The sequence below is a fragment of the Neomonachus schauinslandi genome, chromosome 9, assembly GCF_002201575.2.
Source record: "Neomonachus schauinslandi chromosome 9, ASM220157v2, whole genome shotgun sequence".
NCBI lineage: Eukaryota > Metazoa > Chordata > Mammalia > Carnivora > Phocidae > Neomonachus > Neomonachus schauinslandi.
The window spans coordinates 95,228,707-95,250,030 of record NC_058411.1 but is presented as its reverse complement, the minus strand read 5'-3'; the positions used below and the strand labels follow the sequence as shown (position 1 = coordinate 95,250,030).

Sequence of the window (21,324 nt, the reverse complement as noted above, 5' to 3'; positions counted from 1 at the left end):
AGAAAATGTTCCTCTAAAAGATGTGTATTTAGTGGAACATTGATAAAAAACGATTATGCTGCATGTTTAAAGCAGAGGAAAAATAAATGGCATTTGCATTTGTATATACCCTTAACCACAGGAATTTTGTTTCCACCCGATTTTCCTCTAGCTTTAGCTACCAGTTAAGACTGCCTTCTAAAATGTAACTTGGTCTTTCAACAATATTGAATTCTAAATTTTATGTTTTTTGAATTTGGTTTCAGTTGCTAGGCATTTCCCATACTCTTCTAGTTACCTTATTAATTTGTTATTTTGATAATTTTGTTTATTAGTCATTTAATTCTAATGAATCTTAACCAAAACAGTTTTTTATATAGTTGAGCCTTTCCAGAGTATTTGAACTTAAATAGATTTTCCAAAGTATTTGAACTTAAGTAGGTTTTTAAAATTTCTCTATTTGGAAGGTCTTGCCAGATTCCAGGAAATTAAAAAATTTTTTCTGGCTAAACTAATTCTAGATGACAGTACATAATAGTTTAGGGGAGAAAAATTCTTATCTGTTTATCTGTGTTTATATAAACCTCAATATCTATATTAAAAAAATTTTTTAAACTTCTGCACAAGTAGCTTTAGGTAAATAAAATATTAAGTAATTGATAGTTTTCTCTCTTTTCAAGTCTCATAAATATAATTATTGTTACCCAATGCCCAGATGTTAATTTAAGCAACTACTTTACTAAAGATGAATAAAGATCAGATTTCAAATTCTGATCTATGTTTTAGTATTATTTTATTTATAAAACTTTTAAAAAAACAGCTTTTAGGAGATTATAATCCATGAAACTGTTTTGCCCCCTGAAAGAAAGCAATGAAGTGAATCTATAAAGAAACATATTAATAATTTGCTAATTGAATTACATGTACCTTGTAAACTTATCTTACATTAAATGAAATAAATCTGAAAGGAATAATTAACCTAGAAATATTTATAGATAAATATATTTGTAGACCTAGCCTCAAAATAGTTGATTTTGTGGTAATATTATAGTTTGTTGTTAATGATACTTTTGAAAAAGGTATTTTTAATGTTTTTTAATAAAGTGTGACTAAATGCCTTCTGCATAGCTGAAAATATACACTTTTATTGGTTTTATTTAACTTAGGTAAGCTAACTTAACTATTTTTTTGTGACAGCCAAAGGTCTAGCTTTGTGCAGATGCTGTTTTTTGGTAGATTATTGGATTATAAATAGTTCAGAAATGTGTAGTTTGCTGGAGAGCTTTAATTTGTGCCTCCATTTAATGTTTATTAAACAACTCTATATAAAAGTATTGGTAAGCAATACAGTGACCATTAAATTCAACATATACTAGATCTAAATTGATCTAATTGATTGGTAAAGGCTTATTTTAAAAAGAAAATGCTAATGTTTTTTCTAAACTTAGCAGTGGCAACAATACTGGGCTTTTAGAAATAATCCTGTGTTTATCAATAATTATATATTAGTCTAATTATAGTGGTATATTGTAACTCATTTATAAATAAACAGCTCCCAAAATATTTCCCATGACTCCAGTTAGTCTGGGTTAGTATTCTGATATGCTGAGTCTGGATTCACATTTAACAAGTTGATATTAGAGTAGCATTTAGTAATGTCAGCTATCTGTACCGAGCAGCCGTGAAATTAAATCACTGCTTTGGTCAGGGACCCTGGTTTCTAAAGCACTGAGAGTCTACGAATTCTTTTCTTGTGTTTAGCTACCAGTGTCTAGCAGCATAGTATCCAGTTTCTAGCTCTCTATAATAACGGCTCATAAATGGCTGATATTTTAAAATCTAGTGAGAACTTTTACCTATCTGCAACAGGGCTCTGTTCTGTGTTTACAACTTAGAATGAAAGTGGGAGTTTGTAGTCTGCATGATAATGTTTGTTTTATTTATTTGCTATCAAAGAACGTAACAATAACTGGCATATGTTTCTTATATATACTTGTTGAAATACAATATTACTTTTGTAAAGGCTGTGTAATGACTTCTGATCTGAAAGTAGATATTTGATGTTTTAACATTATAATATTTTGTCAGCTCAGTCAAGAAGTAGTTTTTATCTAGTTATAAAAATGACTCCAGTTTTCTAAACTCTATGGAACAGTTTACTCAGTTGTTATTTTATTTTTTCCTATTCTCTAAATCTCCTATGTTATACTGTTAGGATGCTCAGAGATTTTGTTACCCTATTATTTAAAATACTTCAGCATTTTGCCCAAGTTTGTACATGTCCTCCATTCTTCACGTAGATGCACATTTTTATCCAAAAGTTTGGCTTTACATTTTTTATTTGTTACAAATTTTTTCTTCATTTCCTGTTGCTTCATCCTGGGTAGGTAAATTGTTTAAGCCTAGTGTAGTAGAACTTTAAAAAACACTGTCTCAATTATTTCAAAGCCTTTAACACTAATCTCAAGATGATACATTTCAATAATTTACTTAGTTATTCTTCCTAAAATAAATGTTTTAAATATGTATTTGTTTTAGTGTTGCATTATTTTCTCAGCTCCTCTTAACTTCAGCAGAATATTTAGAGACATTTGGTTAAATTTATTTTGAACAACACTTAACCTTTCCTATAAAAACCAATATAGTTTATAAATATTGACTCTAAAACTGTGATATAACAATGTGAGTGACCCATTTTAGAAATTTGCTAAGAGATGTACACTTGTGAATGCATATCTCTTAGAACTGAGGAACTAGAATTTAACTTCAGAGTGGTTCAGGGAGATGAGTTGTTTGCTTCAGAAACACTTCGGATTTCTCTGTAGGTTTTATTTCTTTAATTCATTCATCTGGCACACATTTGAGTGCCTATTATTTGCCAGGCACTGACCCAAGCCCTGGGAATAAAAGATAATAAAATATGGTCTCCTTGGGGGGACTCCCATGCTAGTAATAGAGATATGCTGGTAAACAAACAAATTCAGCCTAATGTCTAATGTGCTAAAATAGAGGTGTGTATGAGAAGGTGAGAAAGATGCAAGAATACTCATCTGGAGGAGAGGACCCGGTTGATAGAGGAAGACTTCACAGAGGTGGTGACATTTGAGCTGAGTCTTGGTAGGTGAGTTGGAGTTCACCAGGCAGAGAAAGCAAAGAAGATATTCTAGAGCAAGGATTCTCAATCTCAGCACTATTGATTGACCTTTGGGCTGGGTACTTTTTCTTGTGGGGGTGCTGTCCTGTGCCTTAGGATGTTCAGCAGCATCTTTGGCCACCACCCACTAGATGCCTGTAGCACCCCTCTCTTCTAGTTGTGACAATCAAAAAATGTTTCCAGATATTGCCAAAGGTCCCCTACAGGCAAAATTGACTCCTGTTGAGAATCGTTGCCCTAGGTAGAAACAGCAGCACGTGCAAGGCTAGATGTGTGAAAGGTGATGGAGGATCCAGGAGAAGGGCAAATTGGGAGGGTGACAAAGAAATCATGCATTATTAGGTTCATGTATTGAGAGGGTGCCCCTGTAGTGCTGGTGTCAAGTGGGGCTGGTAGAGATGGAGGATCAGGGCTCAGGAGAGAAGCGAGGGCTGGAAATGTAGCTTGGGACTTACAAATATAGTCAAGGCCTTAGCTAAGGATGAACTAAAAAAGCATAAAAGTGAGATGGGAGGGGGTAGTAAATCAGAATTCTGGGGACAACCAACTTTGGGGAGACAACGGAAGAAGAAATAATCAGGAGACTAAGAAAAGAGCCACTGGAGGGGTAGATACGCCAGGAGAGCAGGGAGGCCCAGAAGTCAAGGGAAGGGAAAATTCAAGAAGGGCAGCATGCAGCACCACAGAACCTATGCATCCGTGGCAGTTAGGAGGTCCATGGTGACTTTAGCAAGAGTGGGATCAGGGGGACAGCACGAAAGCCAGGCTGAAGAAAGAATGAAACAGGTAAGGAAGAGAAATATCAGATTCACAGAACAGGCATGACTTAGTGTGGGCACAATATATATTTAATGGCTGATATGTAGAAGGCACCGTGTTGGGTGGATATAAATGCACTAATTCTCTGTCCATGAAGATATTGCAGCCTAGGCTCGGGGGAAGAAGGGGCTTCTAGCTCTCTATTCTTTTACATTTGAACTATAGAATAAGTGAGTATAAGCAGGGAAACCAGAAATGGAGATTCAGTAATCTGATGATGAAAGAAACAACACACAGGAGTGCAAACTTGATGCTGCCTATGAATAGTCACAGCTCATTTTGAATGGTATTATTCTTAACTTTTTCATCCCCCTCTCTACCACCAAAAAGGAGATGAAACAAAACAGAGCTTCCCCATAGGAAGCAAGTTTAAGGGCTGTTGCTACAAACTACTTGGAGAGTAGGCATCTCTGTCTTTCTGTCATAGGCTTCTTCCAGGATATGGAACCCACCGGGTACTAGCCGTTGTGAGGACTCCCCCTTCTAGACCCACTGTCCCTTTGCATTTGGGTGACAGTGAACAAGATAGAGCAGGAGAAGTCAGGACCGGGAGCCTGTTTGGGCAGAAGGGGCTGGGCAGGGTCTCTGTGTGTGGCTAGCCTGTGTGTTGAGGTCAGCAGGGTGGTTAGCAGGTGTGAATGAGTGCCAAGAAAGGGAACCAGTGATCTTGTCAGCATGTCCAGGAAATACCTGAAGTATTGCTCAAGTGTGTGGTTCTGAATTCTTTGTTTGCCATGTGTGAGACTGGAAGACTATAGTCAGATGAAGACAGACACTTAGCAATGCAAGAAAGCATTTCAAAACAAGAGGTGAGCGAATCTGTCCCGACATGGGAGCAGTTGTTGAAAAGCAATTTTACCTACCCTGAGATTTAACAAAACTTCTTAGATAGAACTAGAGCAGATCTGAGAACTTGAAAGCACAAACAGGTAGCTTGTTTTATATATCTTGTAGTTCAACTCATGGGCTAGTAACACAAAGAACATCTTGACCAAGTGAATCCACATGTTTCAAGTTAGGCTCTAGGATATCTGTGGGGGTGGGAAGTTAGGGGAACATCAGGCTTTCTCTTGATTCAGATGTATTACAAAACCATCAAACTGTAAAACATTGTGTGATTTGCGTAAATAGAAAAAAATATTACCAAGAAAAAGAAATTTCCATCAAGGATATTGGTGGAACAACAGACAATGTCTCTAAATTCAGTTGTTCGTTAAATACAGAAATATTCTCAACAGATTTTTATCTTTTGTCCCCCTTACCCCCCTTACAAAAGCTGAGTGTATAACATTTTATGATATAGCTAAAATAATGTTATCCAGGACTACTTCCTTTTTTCCCCTTTTTCTCTCAAATTTTTGTTGGCAAGCTGCCCTCTCATGCTTTGAAGATTGCAACTGGAAAATGCCTTAAGTTGTCAATTGGACCAGTAATTCTCCAATTTTCATGCCCGTGCACATCTCCTGGAGATTTTATTAAAATGCAGTTTCTGGTTCTGTAGGTCTGGGATGCCTGAGAGTTCCATATTTTTAACAAGCTCCTTTTCCATATTTTTAACAAGCTCCTAAGTTGTATCAATGCTGCTAATTTCTCAAACACATTTTGAGAAGACCATTCTTGTATGAGAACAGTAATACAGTTTATAGTTGAACTATCCAATGAGTCCTTCTCCCACTTTTACATACAGCAGAGCTATGTAGGTATACTGTGGCCAGAGTCAAAATAATTTGCAAAGAATTTTAAATCTACTTATGGGGCACCTGGGTGGCTCAGTCGTTAAGTGTCTGCCTTCGGCTCAGGTCATGATCCCAGGGTCCTGGAATCGAGCCCTGCATCGGGCTCCCTGCTCAGCGGGAAGCCTGCTTCTCCCTCTCCCACTCTCCCTGCTTGTGTTCCCTCTCTAGCTGTCTCTCTCTCTCTCTGTCAAATAAATAAATAAAATCTTTAAAAAAAAAAAAAGGAATTTTAAATTTACTTAGGCATTAGACTTATTATTGATTGAGACCATGATTAGACTCATTATTGATTGAGACCATGTAATATAGAAGAGATTGTTTGGACCAAGAAACATTCAAGAGCAAAGTTGCCTACCTGCCTCACAAAAGAACTTTAATACAACTCTTGTAGAATTCTGACTATTAAATTTTCCAGGATTACATTTTAGTTTCATTTAAGAATTTAAAAATATTAGTCTATAATATTTGTGGTTCTACCTAAGGGAATCTCTTAAATTTATAATGGCTGTAATTCTGGTCTATGTTGTTTTTATAAAATTGTTGCCTACATTAGTTTTTTCCCCTCTCAGCATGCGATTTGAAAAATACACAATTGAAATGTTATATGTTTCTTAAGTATTTTGGCTTTTTCAAGCAATATCTTCTATCTTCCTCTTTGTGAACATTTTGAATCTTTTCAATATGCTTTCCTGTAGCAGCATCAATTAGGGTACTACCAAGAATTTTTAAATCTTACACTGGCTTATGTAATGAATTGAAAAACCATATATAATCAGTGCTTACTATCCTTTTGATAGTTCTATAAGGAGAAAATTTAGAGATCCGTTACATACAACTTTGTAATGCTTCATGTATATATTACTTCTCAAATATAAATCAGGACATGAAAATCTTAGGACCTGTCCTTCCATTGGAGCACTTTAAGCAATCTTATTGGTAGCTGGGTTTTTGTAGACTTTGTAGCCGCTTGTGGCTTAGCCTAATTTCAGGGACCCTAATAAGATATTAAATATCTCAGGTAAGAAATGGGGGAAAGGAAGCATAGCAAGAAAAAGATAGGGAGATAGAAATAGATAGGCAAGCAAGCAGACAAGCAAATGTATATTTTCTAGAATTGATCAGAGAATTTTAGAGAAAAGATTAAGCAAATAGGTAAACTTTTCTGGGTTCTACTTTACTAGAATATAATTCCCTAAATCAGGGACTTTTTGGCTTACTCATTGCTATATTCCCAGTATCTAGAACAGTGCCTTGTTCAAAACAGACACTCAATAAATATTAATTAAATTAATGATCAAAACCAAGGGACCCTTTGGAATTGTAGAAATGACTGGAGAATCCTGATAGATGAGGGCAACCAGCCAGCCTTGCTCAAACAGATAACCAAACTAGGATATTTAAGGGATGACTGTAATGATGAGTGGGAGCTACTTGATGCTTCATCCTTTGCATGAAAGAGTGGCACTCTTAAATGAATACCTTGTCCCTGGGGTGGATGCCAATGGAATATTATGATCGTGACTCAAGGATTAATTTCCACAGTGGAGTCTGATTCATAGCCTACATATTCCACTAACTGGTACCATAGAACTATGTGTCTAGATGGAGACTCAGATCAAGTTTTCTGAAAAGAAGATTGAATGAGCCAAAACTTTTAAGGGTATTTAAACAAAGGCTATTTGACCAGCTTTAAATTTATCATTGTTTAATAGAGTGACTTCATTCCAAACGATGTTAAGAATTGGATTCTCAGAGTTGTTCCTGGAGTTTCAAGTAACTGTTTTAGCTAAGAATGACCTTTACCTTTTGTACCAAGGCTGAATGACTGAACCCTCTTAAAGAGTCACAGAGCTTAATGGAAACTAAAGTCATCTTCAAAGCAAATGAGTTTAACAAGTATTTATCAGAAATAGAATATGTGCCTGCCGTGAGTGGCAAATATTATTCCTGGCTTTGAAGAGTTTACAATTTAGATGAAAAAACAGTAGAATCTATTAAAAACAACAACAACAACAACCAACTACAGTATGATACAGTATAACCTACAATAATGTCCATATACCTACATTAAGCAGGTGAGCACCTAAACTCTGAGATATGTGATTGCCTGTATAATTTTTTTTTAAGATTTTATTTATTTATTTGACAGTGAGAGAGAGAGAGAGAAAGAGCACACAAGCGGGGGGAGTGGGAGAGGGAGAAGCAGGCCTCCCACTGAGCAGGGAGCCTGATGCAGGGCTCGATCGCAGGACTCTGGGACCATGACCTGAGCCGAAGGCAGATGCCCAACCGACTGAGCCACCCAGGCGCCCCTTGCCTATATAATTTTTAATTAATTTAAATTTCTATCAGGATAACATGTGCCTATTTTAAAAATCAGGTGTTACTTCTTTGAAAATTCCCTTTCTGCCTTTTTCTCTTGTTCTCTCTTCCTAGAATTCCAATGAGCCAAAGTTTGCATTTCTTGGATTGCTCCTACAATTTACTTTTCTCTCCTGTTTTCTGTTTCTTTGCCTCCTTATTTTTCCAAATCTTTCTGGAAGATAATCCCCAAGTTTCCCCTTCTTTTTAATTTTAAAATTTTTGGTTATTTAAATTTCTGAAGTTCTATCTTGTTTTCTGATGATTCCCCCTTCTTATTCTTGTTTTGTAAATACAATCTCTTATTTCTTTGAAAATGTTTTACTTCAGATTTGTTTTTTTTTTTTTCAAGTTTTGTTATGAGTCCTGCATTTTCTTTGGTTCTTATGGGTCCTTTTGCTATTACTGTTTTTTGTTTCTCGTTGTTATTGGGCATTTTTCTTCACGTGTCTGGTGAACCTTGGCTGTCTCTTCATATTTGAGAGTGAGTCACTGCTAAGTGATCTGGAGCCTCTGTAATTGTGTGGGGCTTTTAAACTGGTAGACTTCATTGTTGGGAGACTTCTGACTGTTATTATCTAGAGTTTTTTCCTCAGACGTCAAGTTTGTTTCCCCCACAGAAGAAACTTCCAATGACTGCCCAGTTATGTCCCCCCCACCTTTTTTTTTTAAGTAGGCTCCAACACAGGGCTTGAACTCAGGACACTGAGATCAAGACCTGAGCTGAGATTAAGAGTTGGATGCTTAATCAACTGAGCCACCCAGGCGCCCCACCCAGTTATGTTCTATATCCATGCTTAGTGATAAACTATGGATGAAGGTGATTTCTTTAGGTTCTGAAACTGAGTTAGTTCAGTTTGGTAAAACCACGCCCTAAGAGTGGTATTTACTTACCAAATCCTTAAGGTTCTGTTGGTAGCTTAATTAATTTACAGTAGGGGGGTACCCGATTTTCATACCTGTTGTCTGAATATACATTGTGTATAGTCTAGAAGTGAAGATACTCGTAGAAAGACTAAATTAAACATTCTTTGTAATAGAATATGTGATTTCCTTAACATATTTCCTAACCTTTTATATTCTTGGCAATCCATTTAAATGTAATACCCATGATTATCACTCTGAGGAAGAGAATAGACCTATTAAAAATGTGTTTGGGTAGAGGACAAGAAGAAAGAGGTAATGGTCATGACCTCCTAATGGAATGTGATATTGGATGCTTGCTGTCACTTGAACTTGAAACCTTAACTATGATTTTTTTAACTTGGAGAAAATCCTGATATATTCTTTTAAAACTCTTAACCCTGTATCTGTGAGTCCAGGTCCTTTCTTATTGCCATTGTTGAGTAAAAGCTAAGTGTGGGGATTATTATTTAAACATATTACTGGAGAGCCAGTTTATCTTTTAAATATTTCTTTTTCTATTCTTCTAATTTGTGACCCAACATTTTTAGTTACTTTGTTCTTTCTGATTAATTTAATTTTATTTATTTATTTTTAAAGATTCTATTTTTAAGTAATCTCTGCAACCAACATGAGGCTCAAACTTACAACCCCAAGATCAAGAGTCACATGGTCCACAGACTGAGCCAGCCAGGCACCTTCTGATTAATTTTATTGATCAAATAACACATACTATATGTTTATACCTCCTTTAACACAGTTTATGACTTTCACTATGTTCTTTTTCTTCAATAATTGTTATAAACTACCTAAATGATTACAAACTACATATCTTTTTTTCACTTACATTTAAACTTTTTATTATGGAAAATTTCAAACACACAAAAATAGAAAGAATAATACAAGGAGCCCCCTTGTGTGCCCTCAGTAAACTCTCAGTTTCAGCTGTTACCAATGTGTTGTCAATCATGTCATCCACCTTTTCCCTTCCTTTTTTCTTTCCTGGATTTTTTTTTTTTTAAGTAAATCCCATACATCTTACAATTTTACGATAAACACTTCAGAGTACATCTGTAATGGATTAAGGACCCTTTAAATATTTAAAAACTACAGTGCAATTTCACACTTAACAAAATTAACACTAGTTCTAAACTGTTTTGACTGGATCTCTACCCAAGTCATCGAGGTCGTTTTAGCAATGACCTAGCTCAAGATGGATACCTCTCCTTTAACGTGTGTCTATCTAATTTTTCATCTCTTTTATGATGTTTATTTCACTGTGGGGCTGAGCATGTCAATTATTTACCATGGGATTTTCCGTTTCTTTAATCTGATAATTTTTGATAATATATTTGTTACCAATAAAATTGAGGTTTTCACTTTGGAACCTAAAACTAAAAGGTTATTGTTAGGACCTGGAATTTATCACCTAAACTACACCTTACCTCAATTTTAAATCACCACAAATCTGCATTTGGGGTTTAAACATCTAGGATACCCACATTCCTCATCCCTAGATAGAATGAAAATGTACACTATGATGAATTAGCTACATTAATTGCTCTTATTCCTCTTATGCTTCTCTGAGTCTTAATTTCATGTTTAGGAAGTATGAAATTTATGAAACTTGGCAGAGTTGTCTTGAGGACTGAAAATTTCATGTGTGTTTGGCAGATAGTTGGTGCTCAGTAAAAAGGAGCTATTATCTACCTTATACTTTGTTGTGAGAGTACATGAAGGTGCGTTGTATACTGTAAAGTACCACAATGTGTAACATAATAATTGTTGTTTTATATGTGTACAAAGTGAATCATATATAAATTTAAGAATCCAGGTTAACAGTTAAGTAATAGGAAATACATGAAAAGAACACATTAAAAAACACTATTTGGGGTTCCTGGGTGGTGCAGTCAGTTAGGCGGCCGACTCTTGGTGTTGGCTCAGGTCATGATCTCAGGGTCTTGGGATCGAGCCCCACGTCAGGCTCCACGCTCAGCGCAGAGTCTGCTTAAGACTCTTTCTCCCTCTCACTCGGCCCCTCCCTCCTGCTCTCTCTAAAATAAATAATTAAAATCTTAAAAAAAAATAAAAAAAGTAAAAAACACAGTTGACCCTTGAACAATGTAGAGGCTAGAGGTGTCGATCCCCCTAGTCACCATGCAGTTGAAAATCTGCATATAACTTTCGATTCCCCCCAGAACTTAACCACTTATAGTCTACTGTTGACTGGAAGCCTTTCTGATTGACAGCCGATTAACACATATTTTATGTTTTATGTATTATATTCTGTATTCTCACAATAAAGTAAGCTAGAGAAAAGAAAATGTTATTGAGAAAATTATAAGAGAAAATACATTTACAGTATTATACTGTATTTATCAAAAAAGAAAATCCACATTTAAGGGGACCTGTGCAGTTCAAACCCATGTTATTCAAGGGTCAACTATGGCACAAAAATACAGACCAGAAATCTGGGGAAGCGCTTCTTCATAAGACTCTATCAAAGATCAAGATATATTTTCAAAGGAATACAGTTTTTTATTTTTTTTATTTTATTTTTTTAAAAATTATTTATTTATTTATTTGAGAGAGAGAGAGAGAAACAGCATGAGAGGGGATAGGGTCAGAGGGAGAAGCAGGCTCCCCGCTGAGCTGGGAGCCCGATGTGGGACTCGATCCCAGGACTCCGGGATCATGACCTGAGCCGAAGGCAGTCGCTTAACCAACTGAGCCACCCAGGCGCCCAGGAATACAGTTTTTTAAAAGCCCTATTACAAATTAAAGCACAGCTCTTTTTTCTTTCCTTTTCTTTCTTTTTTTTTTTTTTTAAGATTTTATTTATTTATTTGACAGAGAGAGAGACAGCGAGAGAGGGAACACAAGCAGGGGGAGTGGGAGAGGGAGAAGCAGGCCTCCCGCCGAGCAGGGAGCCCGATGCGGGGCTCGATCCCAGGACCCTGGGATCATGACCTGAGCCAAAGGCAGACGCTTAACGACTGAGCCACCCAGGCGCCCCCACAGCTCTTTTTTCTTATACTCAATTTTGATTTGCATATTCTTGGGGAAAAAAACTACATCAATACTAGATATACAGAAGAAATACAGAAATAAATAAGAATTATACAGCAAATTAGCAGCTAGAAAGTCCTATATGTGGGCCACAAAGCCACTCTTTTTTCTTTAATATTTCATTTATTTGAGAGAGTGAGAGAGAGAGAACATGAGCAGGGTGAGGGGCAGAGGGAGAAGCAGACTCCCCGCCAAGCAGGTAGCCCGACTTGGGGCTCAGTTCTGGGATTCCGGGATCATGACCTGAGCTGAAGGCAGACACTTAACCCACCGAGCCACTCAGGTGCCCCACAAAGCCAATCTTGATGCAACAACTGGTAGTTCTAAAGAGGTGACCCTATTACTTTTTTTTATCCCTCATTGAAAATAGTGATTCAGAAACTGTTTTATTGACTTTATGTCATTGATAGAATCAGCTTCTAGCCATAAGATGGTAGATTCTTTCTTTTCAGTTTGTAAACTAAAGAATTCCAAATCTTTCAATTGGTGTTGTTCTTATTTAATAACTTTATTTTTTAGAGCAGTTTTAGGTTCACAGCAATAGTGAGCAGAAGGCCCAGGATTTTCTGTATCCCCCCCCCCCCCCCACTCTGAAACATGTAGCCTCCCCCATTACCAATATCCTCCACCAGAGTGGTACATTTGTTACAATTAATGAACCTGCATTGACATATTGTTATCATCCAGAGTCCATAGTTGAATTTAGTGTTCACTCTTGATGGTGTACATGCTATGGGTTTGGACAAATTATAATGGCATGTATCTATCCACCATTATAGTATCATACAGAGTAGTTTCACTACCCTAAAAATACTTCATCCTTTGCCTCTTCATCTCTCCATCCTCTAATCCCTGGCAACCAATGATCTTTCTATTGCCTTTATAGTTTTACCATTTCCAAAATGTCACATAATTGAAATCATACAGTATGTAGTCTTTTCAAATTGATTTCTTCCACTAATAATACTCATTTAAGTTCCCTCCATATCTTTTCATGGCTTGATAGTTTTGTTTTTTCTTTTTCTTTTAGTACCAAATAATATTCCATTGTCTGAATGTACCTTAGTTTATTTACCCACTCACCTGCTAAAGGACATCTTGGTTGCTTCCAAGTTTTAGCAATTCTGAACAAAGCTGCTGTAAATGTCTGTGTGCAGGTTTTTGTGTAGATTTATGTTCTCAGCTCTTTTGGGTCGATACCCAGTAGTGCGGTTGCTGAATCATATGGTAAGAGTAAGTTTAGTTTTTAAAGAAACTGCTCAACTACGTTCTGAAGTGGCTGTGCTATTTTGTAATTCCACAGTGAGGGAATAAGAGTTCTTGTTGTTCCACCTCCTTACCAGCAGTTGGTGTTGTCAGTGTTCTACATTTTGGCCATTCTAACATGTGTGTAATGGTATCTCATTATTTAAATTTGCATTTCACAGCATATGCTGAGGCGCATCTTTTCATATGCGTATATGCCATCTGTCTGTCTTCTTCGGCAAGGTGTCTGTTGAGGTTTTTGACCCATATTTTAGTTGGGTTATTTGTTTTCTTATTGTTAATTTATAAGCCTTCTTTATATATTTTGGATAATAGTCCTTCACCATATATGTCTTTTACAAATATTTTCTCCCAGTCTGTGACTTGTGTTTTCATTCTCTTGGTGGTGTCTTTGGCAAAGTAGAAGTTTTTAATTTTAATGAAATCCAGCTTATCAGTAATTTCTTTCATGGAGCATCTCTTTGGTATTGTAAAATACAATAAAAGTCATTGCCAAGCCCAAGATCATTTAGACTTTCTCCAGTATTATTGGAGTTTTATAGTTTTACATTTTACATTTAGATCTGTGACCCATTTTGAGTTAATTTTAACGAAGGATATAAGGTCTGTGTCTAGATATTCTCTCTCTCTCTCTTTTTTTTAATGTGACTATCCAGTCATTCCAGCATCATTTGTTGAAGAGACTGTATTTTCTCCATTGTATTGTCTTTGTTCCTTTGTTTAAGATCAGTTGACTATTGGGGGATGGGGCAACTGGGTGATGGGCATTAAGGAGGGCACTTGATGTAATGAGCACAAGGTGTTATATGCCCCTGATGAATCACGAAATTCTACCTCTGAAGCTAATAATACACTATATGCTAATTAAATTGAATTTAAATAAATTAACAACAAAAAAGATCAGTTGACTATTTATGTGGGTCTATTTCTGGGCTCTCTATCCTGTTCCATTGAACTCTTTGCCTATTATTTCACCATTACCACACTGTCTGGATTATCATAGTTTAATAGTGAGGTGGTGTCATTCCTTCAATTTTGTTCTTGTTCTTCACTATTTTGTTGACTGTTCTTTTGCCTCTCCATATAAATTTTAGAATCAATTTTTGAAATGCACAAAATAACTTGCTAGGATTTTGATTGGGATTGCATTAAATCCATAAATCAACTTGGAAAGAACCAACGTCTTGACAATACTGAGTCTTCCTATCTGTGAACATGGAATATCTCTTCATCTATTTAGTTTTTCTTCAAATTCATGCATCTGTTTTATAGTTTTTCTTATAGATCTTGTATTTTGTTAGGTTTATATTTAACTATTTCTGTTTGGGGGATGCTAATGTAAGTGATACTGTGGTTTTAATTTCAAGTTCTTGTTAATTGCTGCTATATGGGAAAGGAATCGACTTTTCTATATTAATATTGTATCTTGTGACCTTGTGAAAATTGGTCATTAGCTGCAGTTTTTTTTGTCAAACCTTTTGGATTTTCTACAAAGACAATAATATCATTTGCAAAGACAGTTTTATTTCTTCTTTCTCAATCTGTATATTTTTTTATTTCCTTTTCTTATTATATCAACTAGGACTTTCACTACAATGCTGAAAGGAGTGGTGAGAGGGGGCATCTTTGCCTTGTTGCTGATCTTAGTGGGAAAGCTTCTAGTTTTTCACCACTTAGCATAATGTCAGATGCAGGTTTTTTGTAGATATTCCTTATCAAATTGAGGAAGTTCACCTCTGTTCCTAGTTTACTGAACACTTTTGTCGTGGATTGCTATTGGGTTTTGTAAAATGTTTTTTCTGCACCTATTGATATAATCTTGTGATTTTTTTCTTCTTTGGCCTGTTGATGTGATATATCATGATAATTGATTTTCAGACGTTGAAATAATTTGCCACCTGGTCTAAATCCCACTTGGTTATGGTGTATAATTCTTTTTATACATTGTTGGATTCAATTTGCTAGTATTTTGTTGAAGATTTTTGTATCAATGTTCATGAGAGATAATGGTCTGTTGTTTTCCTTTCTTGTAATGTCTTTGTCTAGTTTTGATTTTAGGGTAATTCTAGCTCCATAGAATGAATTAGGAAGTATCCCCTCTGCTTTTGTCTTCTGAAAGTGTTCATAGAGAATTGGTATAATTTCTTCCCTAAATGTTTGGTAGAATTCACCAGTGAGCCCATCTGGGCCTGGGGCTTTCTGTTTTGGAGAATTATTAATTATTAATTAAATTTCTTTTATAGATATAGGCCTATTCAGAGAGTCTCTTAATAGTTGTTTTAAGATATCACAGTTTTCATTAAGCACTATTTTCATTTAAGTTCATTTTCATTGTTTATAATATTTGAAAACATTAAATATCTTTGTAAAAATCACATTATAACTTGGTTTTTATTTTATTTTGATCTTTAGGAATCAAATGATCTTCCATTATCTCTATTTTTTTTAATGTTTTTAACAAAAGATTACATTTACAAAAAGAAACATATCCCAGTGTGCCCATTTATCTTAATATTAAAATGTTTGGTTGCCAGTTATCAATAGGGTAAAAGCAAAGTAACTCAGCTATTATAATTTCATATTTATATAGTTACTGTCTTTGGGGTATTCATAAAAAAGTCAATTTTATATAATTCATATAAGTAATTTTGTGCATCTGGTGGGGTTTTAAAAATAGCCTTCTTATAGTTATCATTCCCTTTACTGAAAGAAAGTATGTATTTGGCTCTTGGGATTTTTTTTTAACCTGCTAAAATTATTTTGGATATTATCCTGAATTATCATTTAAAAATTTTATCAGACAGGTGGTAAAAATGCCGAAATACATTATACTGATAAAAAACCATCAAATCTGCATACTCAATACACGTAACCTAAGTTTTCCCAAGATTCACCAGAGTACAGGTGCTAGTGGAGACGAAATGACAGTTATAACCCAAGTTTCACTGATTTAGCCCTTCTCTTCTGTCCGCAAAAGATCCCAGGCAGCTGTAAAGTACTCTTCACTATTTCTGGGGTTCCCAAGAGATGGATACCATGCACTCTTGAACAAATCCAGTCCAGTTGAGCACTGTTATTGCTAGCTTTGTATTTGTAGGCATTGTCACTTTGGGGTACTGCTGTGTCCCACTGGGCTCCTTCTTTTCTTAGGGTGACTTATTTCCCAAGGGCATACTTTAAGTTTAACTCAACCTTTCCTTAGGTATGATAAACCAAACTGATTTTTTAAAAAAATGGAGTCATGATTCCAAATACAGTATGGTGAGGGGTGGTCAGCTTTGGGGACATGTCTGAATGGCTGGGCAAGAACTAAAAGTAAAAGCTTAAAACCAGAGAGTATTGTTTTACTAAAAAATTTGCTAGAACTCCACAGTCCAATACAGGATATTGGATATTATCCAATATCCTGTATTGGATAATATCCAATACACGTGTGGCCATGGAGATTTAAATTCATTTAAATGAAATCAAATTTTAAAATTCTGAACCTCATCTGTACTAGACACATTTCAAGCAGTCAGTGGTCACAAGTAACTAGTGGCTACTGCATTGGACAGCACGGATATAGAATATTTCCATTATTGCAGAAAGTTCTATTGGACAGGGTTTCTCTAGAACATTACATCCTGAGCCTCAAGCCATGGATACCCCTGTAACTTCAACAGTGCTCCAGTCTATTGAGGAAGGCGCCTAAAGCTACAGTGCTTGGTAGCTGTCATGGCTGAAGGAGTGGAGCCACGTCTCAGTGACCTTATTTTTCTCCACTGGTACATGCTGTTTAAGCATGGAAATTTTGGTTTTAAAGGAATCCATTGAGTTCTTATTTTCTTAAACAACAGTAACCCACATCCTTACCCCCGCCCCCCTGTTTTCATTGATACATTATATTCTTCAATAAAAATTATATGAGTTTTCAACCCTGGGGAGAACTTTTAAAACTGTTTATAGATCAGGGCGCCTGAGTGGCTCAGTTGGTTAAGCGACTGCCTTCGGCTCAGGTCATGATCCTGGAGTCCTGGGATCGAGTCCCACATCAGGCTCCCTGCTCGGCAGGGAGTCTGCTTCTCCCTCTGACCCTCCTCCCTCTCATGCTCTCTGTCTCTCATTCCCTCTCTCACAAATAAATAAAATCTTTAAAAAAAAAAAACTGTTTATAGATCAGCTAAATTTACACTTGACCAAGTGATCAGGTAATCAAATCATAAGAATAATGAGTTTCTAATTCTGAAATTTTTTCTAAAAACTTAAAAGCCGTTATTTCAAAAGGTAAAAGTTGTTAGAGAAAACATTTCTTTCTACCAGTACATAAGTAATCTTCTACCAAAGTTTACAAAAAATGAAGAAGAACAGGGAGGGGGAGGAAGAGGAGGAGGAGGAGGACAAGAAACACTGGGAATCATTTGATAATAAATTATTTTCTTTGTGGTTTAGAGATATTCTTGGCCCAGTCCCTTCAGGTCCTCTCTTAATATAGTCATTTTACTGACAATAAATCTTTGAAAGTATTTGCCAGTGACTGTACCTTGCTTCTGCTTAGTACTATTTATCAGTTAGGAAAAATACTACTGAAACTCCAGCAAGCAGATTTTTTAAAAATACTTTTTTATTGTGAAATACAAAAGAATAGAAGACATCATCCCAACTTTTGATGGACCAGTCTAAGCGAGGAAGACAAAGAGAATATGTAAAATAGTTTTAAATTAAGGATCAGAGAGTTGAAATGATTGTAGCCTCAAGGCTGCTTGCCTTGAGAGTTTGTAGGAGGATCACCTCATTCAAGTAGTCAAAAAACTTTGATAAATCCTGAATTGTCATGGGTGTTCTCTAGACCCACTAATGCTAGCTGCTGTTTAATATACTGAAGAAACATATGTAGTATGAAGTTCAGTGGTTTTTAGATTTCAGATTCAGTTACCTTTAAAGATGACTAAAATCTGGAGCAATTGACCAATGAGCAAAATAATGACTTCCTATTATGAGCCAGACATTGGTAAGCCCAGCACAATGTGGCAAAACTTAGGAATTATTTTTAATCTTCCTTTAAACATTTTTAAACATTCTTAGGTTATATTTAAACTATTAAATGGGGTAGTAGTTTCATCTGAATCTAAGTGGATTTCACCTCATGGATGTATTTTTTAAATTTGGGCATAGTATTAATAGGAAATCAGGGTTGTAATCTCATGGAACTTGAATAATAGATTTGTGCAAAATGTTCTATCTGTCAAAATTTACCAACCGTGTGCAGACTGCAAGTGGTGGATTCTATAGGCCAAGGGTGGGAGAGTGAATGATTCATAGTCCCTAAAAGGCAGAAAAGGTCAGGCGCAGATGGGGAAGGCTAGAGACAGTAGGGAGAGATCATGCTACCATTTCCTAAGGAAGACAGCCCCTTACAACTAAGAAAACTGGCTGAAAACCTTTTTCTGAGGCTGAAAAGCCAGTAAATGATCTAGGAACATAGCTTTGACTATGGCTTTGACATGGACAGGGAATCAATATACCAATCTGGAGCCCCAACATTACCACGTTATCACACTGGTGGCAGAAAACTAAGTTCAAGTCCAGGTTGAAGAAGGCAGTCAGACTGCAGGGAGTCGAGTAGGTCATTTAACCCTTTTGATTTTTGCTCCCACCATGTTCAACATACTAATCCTCTTAAAATGGGGGACTTAGTCTATTGCCTAAAAAGGAAAATCTGATACCATTTTCTTTGAGTGTTGTAGCATTTCCTATCATATTGCTCATTTGGTTTCACAATGCTAGAACTATTAAGTAAGTTATCTCCACATCATAGAGTACTTCCTGTGGTCTAAATAGCTAGTTTTTTATAAAGGAGGGATTAATTGACATAAAGATGATACATTCTAGTAAGTCAGGCCATTTCAGTTTTTTAAAAAATCAATTTAATAATTTTTTGGAGTAGAAGAGAACTATTATACAGATGTTAAAAGATACAAGTGAAGTAGAATTACAGAGGAGGAAATTAGCAATTTAGTCTCATCAAGACAAGTCCCATTAGAATGGCACTGAGCTGGGCCTCATGAGTAGAATTTACACAGGCAGAGAGAGAAAAACTTTCCAGGAAGCATGAGTGAGTTTGAGAGGGGGAAATAGGATTTGTTCAGCAAATGCCTATTACACTATTGGGGGTCTTATATTAATAGATGAGGCTGCAAGGTAGGTTGGAAATGCTAGGAAAGGCCTAGCATCCCATGCTAAGAAATTTATAGTTCTTCTGGACCAGTGTCTTTGAAATGTGTTCCTCAGCAGTCTGTAGGATACCTCATATAAACCCATCCCATTGGGAAATAATTTTGTATAGTGCCACATGCTATATTTCTTAGAATGTCACAATGCACACTAGTGAAGTTTGTAAAAGTCCTACAGGAAATAAACTTTTGAGTTTTGTTTAACCAAATGTTTCCCAATTATGTGACCACCTTTGACCTCTTTTAGTACCTAGCAGATCTGTGATTCTTCAGAACATACCGGGGAAATGGTGTTTCTTCAATAGCAAGTCTTCAAAAGTTTTGAAAAGAGGATTGTTATATTTAGAAAATATGTTTTTATTTTTGCAATTTAAGCTAAAAAGAAATGCAAGAACCTGACTCCTTTTGCTTCTTTTAGAGGAATTCTGTTCTGTTATCTTGAAGTGTCTTAATTTACATTGTGTGTTATCTCTAAACTGCCAAATCCATTTGGAAGCAGGCAGGATAAAAATAGATAAATTTAGATGCCTTGCTCATTCTTCTTCAGCTGTTATCATTGTTTATTCTTCCTGATTTTCTTTAGAAATTGAATTGAATAGAGATGTGGTTCTCTTGATGTGACTACTGGATCAACTGCATGAGTATCACTTGAGGACTTGTAGGAACTACAAGTCCTCAGACCCTACCCCAGAAGTTTGAAAACCACTTGAGTGGACTAACTCAACCTGAATCCTTTGAAACTCTAGATTAGGGCTGGAAGCAGAAGCCTCTAGACAACTTCCCCAACTGCCCTAGCTTCCCTTTATCCATTTTAAAGTGATTATTTTAGTTCGTCTTCTCACACTTACTTGTTTTTAAATTAATATATGAGGTTTTACACAGCTCTTTGGGTCTTAGAATTAAAGTCACTAGATCTTTCACAACAGTGGAAGCTATCTACTAATTTCTCACTTAGACTACAGATAGAATACTCCAGAGATTATTAGCTTCAGTCTCTTCAAAAGTTTACCTTTTTTTTATTCCCTAATAGCTTAGCAGACCTTCCTAGAAAGAAAAAAGTAGTAACATAATTTATTGGAGCTCAGGAGGATGAATCTGTGTCTGTTTATTTTCAATCAAGAATGAATATTTTTCTCTCTGGAAGGAAGAGCCTTGTTTCTTTTATCTGTTATCTAGTAGTAGGTATTTCCTAGTTAAATTATAACTTTATACGTTTAGTCCTCTTGTAATTTTCCTTTGCTTGGAAATATAAATTTGAAACAATGGAGAAAATTGGTGAGCCTTTCACCTTTTGTGAAGGGGGGAGAAAGTTGTAATAAATGCAAAACTTTATTCTTATCTTCTACAGTCCTTTGGTTTAGGGGGCATACAAAATAAATTGCTTATAAAAGTATGTTAGATATATTAAAGCTTAATTTTGAAAATAATTATAAAATCCTGTTCAGGTTCAATAACACAGTCTGATTCCTGTTCTTGTCTGCTTTGAAGTCCTTCTCTTCGGTAGCATATTTTAAAAAATGGTTTGTATTTGAAAATCCTCAGAGTAAATTATAAGCTAAACTCTAAAGCATGTAAAGATAGAGAAATGTATTCAGGTAAATCATCAGTTTTCACAAGCATGTGATGATTATCAAGTGGAGCCCTCCAAAGAAACTGAAATTCAGAGGATAGTTCAAACCAAAACTGATTTAGACAGTGGCCTCTCCTGACTTCCTACCCGCGTCTATTAAGTAAAAATCCCTTTAAAAATACAAGAGTTGCTAGAGGCTGTAGAACACATGTACCCAAATTTTCAAGCAGTATGAAGCTATTGTCAAAGAACAAG

The 21,324-nt window shown here is 35.8% G+C and overlaps 1 protein-coding gene across 5 annotated transcripts in view; it reads left to right on the top strand.

The window, feature by feature from the left end:
• NEDD4 (NEDD4 E3 ubiquitin protein ligase) overlaps positions 1-21,324 on the top strand; it is a 121,709-nt gene that overhangs the window by 52,926 nt on the left and 47,459 nt on the right. The gene's annotated exons all lie outside the window — the stretch shown is intronic.